This window comes from Canis lupus, chromosome 12 (genome assembly GCF_003254725.2).
Source record: "Canis lupus dingo isolate Sandy chromosome 12, ASM325472v2, whole genome shotgun sequence".
In the NCBI taxonomy this organism is placed as follows: Eukaryota; Metazoa; Chordata; class Mammalia; order Carnivora; family Canidae; genus Canis; species Canis lupus.
The window spans coordinates 69,959,198-69,966,311 of NC_064254.1; the positions used below are offsets into that span (position 1 = coordinate 69,959,198).

The window sequence follows — 7,114 nt, forward strand, 5'->3', positions numbered from 1 at the left end:
AGATTAGTCTAGAATAGAGGATGATGGACGGAAGTAGAGGATGTGGACTATGAAGCTAGACCACAAGAGAGAGGAGACAGAAGACAAAAGAGCCCATGCCAAGGTGGTTTCATTTTACTGTTTTGGGATAGAAGATGTTTATCTCTCGAGAGGAAAGAGGCACTAAAATTAAGACTGGAAAGCCTAAGCCAGAGGAAATAATAAATGGGTGAGGTTTCTGAGAAGGCTGTACAGAGGGGGAGGAGAGGGAGGAGAGGGTGTAGGGAATGGATTTGGAGTTAAACAGAGAGGAGGACATCACTTCTCCTGAAAGGGGAGGGAACAGCATGGGGTGGATGCAAATACAAGTGTACTGGGGGGAAGGGACAGGAAGTTGAGGACCTTCCCCTGCATCACCAATTTTCTTTATGACGTAGTCTGAGTCATCCTAGGAAGGGGAGCATCTTGAGGCCCCACTGCTGCAATCTCGTCCTTGGGCAATGGGAGTAATGTGACAACCTTGTGACCAGAGGTTGATCATTAAAATGCACAACCTTGTGGGGCCCAGAGCTGCTAAGGGATGCCCCTCATTCTGAAGGACTTCAGGGGTGAGCTTCACTGTGTGGGGATGAGACTCCACTGGGAAACACCGAATGATTTAGCCAGAAGGTGGCAAACGTGGCAGCGGGAGGGCAGAGCGGAGAAGATGGGAAGAAGCTGGTCCCCCAAAACACTGGGCCCTGAGGGATGCCAGGGTTCCAAGCAATTTCCAGCAAAGATGAATCCCGACTTAACTAATCGGGTGAAGAAGCAGACTCGTGTGGACTCATGTTCATCCACATCCTCCAGCGCTGAGTCCCGCACCCTGAAGGAGCCTAGAATTTATCTTGTTGCACGTTCAACACCTGCCTTCGAAATTAAGGTTAGAGCCGTTTAAAATTGAAGGCAATTTTCTGGTCTTCGTGTCAATAGTAATTGAGAAGCGAACCGTTGGGTATGACTTTCTGCGTTCATTTTGGCGGAAGTTCTATTTACCCAAGGTAGGAACCAAGAATATCGTAACATCATCAGGACGTGTGAGCTGCACGTGTAAGGCCGCCCTACGCCTGTCCGTGTCATTCCCCTTTTATTCGACTTTATCTACATGAGTCCATTTCTAGTCAAATTCGTCTGTTCAGACACAATTTTATCTCCTTTGGTATTAAAGCTTACGATACCTTGCCTAAAATCCCTTCCCCGCTCCTATTGTTCTGGGTCATATTCATCCTGGCATTTCTTCTTCTTCACTGTGAAGTCACTGGGCGCTCTTCCTTACTGTGATATCTTATCTGAACTTCCTGAGAAGGCATTGCCCATATCGCTCTTCCAGGACCTGCGAACATCACCTTTATTGTAATTTTTATCTTTATTTGTGTCTAGCTTCCAATTTGAGTTACAAACTCAGTACGGCTAAAATCCTCCCCTACGCTTCTGTGTACCCCCTCCCTCCCCACCACTACTCTGTGAAGCCACCTTAAAAGTCTCCATCCCTGACGACAATCTTCTCCGTACCCCCCAGTTCTCTTCCCCTTCTTCCCACCATAAATGTTCTACTGCGTCCTTTGTGCCTCATCCTTCCCTCCGTTGTCTCTCAATCTATCAGTCACTTTCTTTTATTTCCTTTTCTAGCCAGTCTAGATCACAAGGTCCACCTCTTAGACCAGAATGTTGTCGACATCATCAGCTTCCTTCTTGTGAGAAATCACCCACCCAGTAGAATGCCCAGCTTCAATTCATCTGACCATCAGCCACCTCCACTACTGAAGTGCCCTGATCATCAGCACTGGGGTCTCCTGTCACAACAAGGCACTGCCATTTTTCCATTTGACCCCAGTCGCCCGCTTTGCCCACCCTGCCCTACAACCTGGCCAAAACGTTTCCATTCTCCTCTAGGCACTAGCTCCACCAATACTCCTCTCACTCACGGGAGAGGTTCGCCTTCTAATTCACAGAGAAAATAGAGACTGTTTGGCCCATACTATCAGGCCTCCCTTCTCTGAATAAGCCTATTTATTCCTATGTTATTGTTTTTCTTCAATTCCAATATTCATTGGAACGTTTCTTTTTCAGCCAGAATTAATCATGTTATGTACACCATGTTATACATCATCCTCCTCCACATCCTCAAGAACCTTGTTCTTTTTCCCTCTCCTTCCTATATCTTCAACTCCTCACTCCTCACTCTCTACCACTCTTTTCTCTAAGCTTATGAACATGCTCGAAGGTGTCCATATTTTTAAAAAAGGGAGAGAGGGAGAGAATGAAGCTCTTCCCTGATTCTATGTCTCATTCATCTATGACCACATATTTGTACCCACTCATGGCCACCCACATGAAAGAGTGGTCTATACACGCTCCCTTCCATTTCTTTACTCCTATACTGTGTATCACTGCAAACCCACTTCAGAACCCTGTGCTCCATTGGAGTGGCTCACGCAAATGGCACCAATGACATCCAGGGAGTATTTATTTAGTCCTTGCCTTTCCTGATTTCAGTATCTAACACTGTTGGCTATTCTCCATCTCTCTCCTGGTTTCCAGAAACCCACCTCTTCTGTTATTTTGTCTGTCTCTCCGGCCATCCTATTTTAGTCCCCATCAGGTTCCCTCTTCCTACGTATTTCTAAGGATCATTCCCTCACTTTTCTTCCCTTTGTATAATATAGTTTCCAACTTTGATTGCACATTGGGATCACCTCAGGGACTTATTTGCAATTATTAATGTCTAGTCCCCAATCCCAGAGATTCTGATTCATTTGATTTGGAGTGATTCATACATCAATATTAAAACAAAATAGGGGTGCCTGAGTGGCACATTTGTTAAGTGCCTGACTCTTGGTTTTGATGCTGAGGTCATGATCTCAGGGTCATGAGATGGAGTCCCATGCTCGGGATTCTCTGTCCCTCTCCCTCTGCACCCCCATTCATGCTCTGTCTCTCAAAATAAATAAATAAATCCTAAAAAAAGAAAAATAAAGCAAAATAAAAATAAATCTTGTAAGTGATTCTGGTGCACAACTATATCAAAGAGCCACTGCTCTAAAGAGTTGTCTTGTGTAATTCTATCCCTTTCCGTAACCGCTTACCATCCATTATCAACTTTGGGTTCGCCAGCACAACAGGGGAAGAAAATCCTGGATGATCATGTCACAGGGAGATTATGAACAGACACAATATACTGTGAAATAGTTTCAAAGCCCATTTATTTAGAAAGACTCGTTTTAAGTGTCCAGGGACACATTTCTCTCTCTAGAGACATCATTCGAAAGTATTAATACAAGGACAGTGGTTTAAAATTACATTATTTAAGGAAACTTGGTCAAAAGTTTCAAAGCTGTCTTCCTTATGTTGCTGTGTGTCAGAGCTGAGCTCTTCCTTTGTTCAGATAAGAAAACCAAAGGCTACACACAATGTGTCTCACTCAGAGCACATTCTCCTCTCCACCCTTTAAATGGTCCAGCAACTGCTGCTGTCGCAAAACTCCTGTCCATGGCTCATCTCATCTTCACTGGTTGACCCCACCCTTCATTACCATTGCCTTTTCCCACATCGCCATTTTCCTTCTTCCCACATCATAATGTTAACTTCCTTCGGAGCTCGCAGATGGTAGAGTCAAAATACTCACTCATTAAAACAAAACAAAGCAAAACAAAACAAAAAAAATAAAATAAAAAACAACTTTCTGGCCTTAAAAAGCATGATTTGCAATTTGCTTTCACACCCACAAATGACAGTTCTCCCGTGCCAGCCTCATAGCCTTATGTCTGTTTGGTAAGAAAGAGGGGTCCGCAAACTGTAGTAGCCACTATATAAGCTGTTGTAGCCTCCAGATGATAAATATCTTCTAAAATATTGCTTCATGGAAATTGTGTTTTTTCTATAAATATACTGTTTAACATTTTTTTAAAACCACATTTAATCTACAACCTGCAAAAAAAATACATGCTGATCACTATGTATGTTTAGAGCTCCCAAATCTCCAGCTCTGTCTCAAATTCTTCATAATGGTTTTGGACTGTCCTGCCAAAGATCTGCTGAAGAATCCACCTGGGTACTCACTCCATAGCCATCTCACACCTAAAATGTCCAAAATGAATCCATTATCTCCATCATCCTTCCCGGAGCTTGCTCCTTCTCCATCTTTTGGTGATTGGCACAACGAGCCCCTTGCAGTCCACCTGGCCAGATCCTGCCGTGCTCAGAGCCCTACATAGGTCTCTGCCCCTTTGCTCGTATCCTCCCTCCCTGCCACTCTAATCTGTCTCCTCACCTCAGATGGAAGAGGGTGGGATAGAGAGAGAAGATACAGATTATTTTTCATTATTTTTTCACTGCTGCTGTCATTACTATAATTATTATTCATTTTAAACAGGCACATTCGTTGTGGTCTCTAGCATTCTAGTAACTTCCTACTGGAACTAATACAAAATCAAAACCTACCATAGCCTACGTGACCCTACAGAAGCCGATCCCTTTCTGTTTCTAAGATCCTCTTTTCCCTCTCTCACTCTCACCCACTTACAGCTACACAGGCCTTCTTACCATTTCTTGAACATTCCAAACTTGTTCTTGATATGAGATTTTGCCTTTGATATTCCTTCTGCACAGAATACTCTACATCCGTCTTGATAAGGTTGGTGTCTTCTTGCGCTTCTGGTCTTAAGTCAAAGACACCACCTCAAAGAGTATCTTCCCTGTCCATAAATCTAAATGAGGCCTATGCCCCATCGTTACCACAACATCCTATTTTGCTTTCTTTATAACATATATCACTCTCTGAAGTTATTGCTTTGGTTAACCTTCCTGGTTTTTGTCTGTCTTGCTTCACAAAAATGTAAACCCTCTGAAGAGCAACTATGTGTTTCTTGTTCACATCTCCACTTCCAGGGGCTAAATTAGTGCTGGTCCAGAGTAATGCTCAATCATTTTTAAATATTAACCGATAATAATAAATACTAAGCTGTACACTAAACCTGAAGACGTACACCCAAAACATTTGTTGGAGGATGGGGAAAGGAAACATCAAGAGAAACACCAATTTGGAGAATATAGCAGCCTGTTAGAATCCCCAGAGGGATGCCTCGGGTCAGTGGTAAGGGTAGCAGAAAACAGCCAATTTGTAGGAAGTCATGGGGACTAAGAACAAATTTTCAGCAATGGTTTTGAAATCCACCTGACCCACCTCTGAGTCCCTGGATAGAGAACCACGAGCTCAGGAAGTACGTGTTCAGAGGGTGCATTTTGTCATTTAATTGCACCACACCTGGTGTAGTAATTTGACTAACGGATGTGCGTATGCCTCTTCTTGCGAGGCAGTGTGGTGTGGTGCAAAGCACGCTCACTGTGGGATCAAAGACCCAGATCCTAGGCCATTAACTAGCTCTGTGACCTTAGGGAAGAACTCTACCTGTCCAACTTTGCTGGCTAAACTGTCTCCTGCCCTCCAAACCAGCTAGGACACGAAACCATTCTTTTGGGGTAGGATTTTTAAATGATGTTCTGCTTCCCATTCAACACCTTGACCTTGGCTGCTCTTAGATTTAGCCCACACTCAGTTGTTTTTTCTTCCCACAATGCCCCTTATTGTTTGTTAATATTTTTCCCCTTAGTCCAGATCTTCCTTAAGATCTTATTCAGGTCTACATCCATCTTCCACCCCAATTCCTTATCCCTACCTACTCCCAAACCCATCCCTTCACTACTATGCATGTAGTTAAAAATTTTTTTTAAATGTTTGTTGATATGTTCCCCAAAATTTTCTGGAGGACAAAATAGTACTATAACATCAAGTGCTTTAAAAAGAAACATATTCTTTGACCGAATTACTCTTTTAGAACCCAATCTTAACATGTAATTCCAAATGCAAACAAGAATATATGCATAAAGATGTTCAGTCCAGTGCTTCATTAATTGCAAAACAGAACAAAAAAAAAAAAAAAAAAGACAAAAAAATGGAACAACACAAGTAATCATCAAGAGCAGAGGACTAAGTAATTCATGAAATATTCAGTGATAGAAGGTTTACATACATGAATATATGATAAGCAATAGAAGGATATTATGCATTCTTGTAAAGTGATGTTTTATGGACGGGAAAGTAAAACATACAACTAAGTGAAGAAATCAAGTTTTAAAAAGCTGTACACATTATGATTGCAGTTGTGCAATGTTATAAACACACACACTAAAGACTATAAATATAGTGAATTATTAACCATGAATATTCCTGGAGTGGGATTATGCATGATTATTTTTCTTTTAAATCCTTTTCCATATTTTCAATTTCTGTAATGTACCTTCATAACTGCTTAACAATCCTAATTAGTGAACCGATGAATTCAAAAAAAATTGTTATCGAACTAGTTTAACTATAAAATGGGATTAATAATACAATTTCCCCTCCCATGTTGTCCTGTGTGAAGCTTGATGGAAACACTGCTACACATCGCACTCTAATAGTGTTAGCTTCCTCCCTAGGTGAGTGAAATTCTAAAGAAAAAATGACAATGCCTTATATCTCTTTCAGGTTAGTGAATTCCAGTGCACGTAGTGAGACGTGGGCAGTAAACATATGAAGCAATGCTTTACAAGGTTTAATTTTTTTGAACTCTGAAATTCATAATAATGCAAATCAGTGCTCAATGTATAGACATTACAAAGGAGGAAAGAACAGAGCTAGATTTCTTCCGAGCACATTGAATGTCAGATGATTTACATTTGTTCACTAGGAACTATTGTATGAGGCAGGGCTTACTAACCTTGCTTTACAGTTGGAGGATGTTGAGATTTGGAAAAATCACTTCACTGAAGTCACTGAAGTAAATTCTATTCCAAATACTCTCCAAATGCTCTGCTTCCAGTGGGCCCTTCCCTACATGAAGTTCTACAATCCATCATTGACCCAGGCTTGGCCTTAGGCCTTGTTTAAGCCAATGAGTAGAAATATCACATTGTTCACCACGAGTCCTCTTTTCTCCCTCTCCCATGAGGCCAACAATGTCCTCAATAACAAGATACAGGCTGTGTCTTTATTTTGGAATAAAGAAACCATGGAACAAAGACACAGCCAACCCAAAAAAACATGTAACGTGAGTGA

At 41.7% G+C, this 7,114-nt stretch overlaps 1 long non-coding RNA gene across 1 annotated transcript; it reads left to right on the plus strand.

Annotated features, from left to right (window-relative positions):
- The first annotated feature begins 480 nt into the window (after positions 1-480).
- On the plus strand, positions 481-3,023 carry LOC125752280 (uncharacterized). The gene is made up of 2 exons (XR_007401396.1): positions 481-1,019; positions 1,648-3,023. It is a non-coding gene; the product is annotated as an uncharacterized LOC125752280 (long non-coding RNA).
- Positions 3,024-7,114: the final 4,091 nt, after the last annotated feature.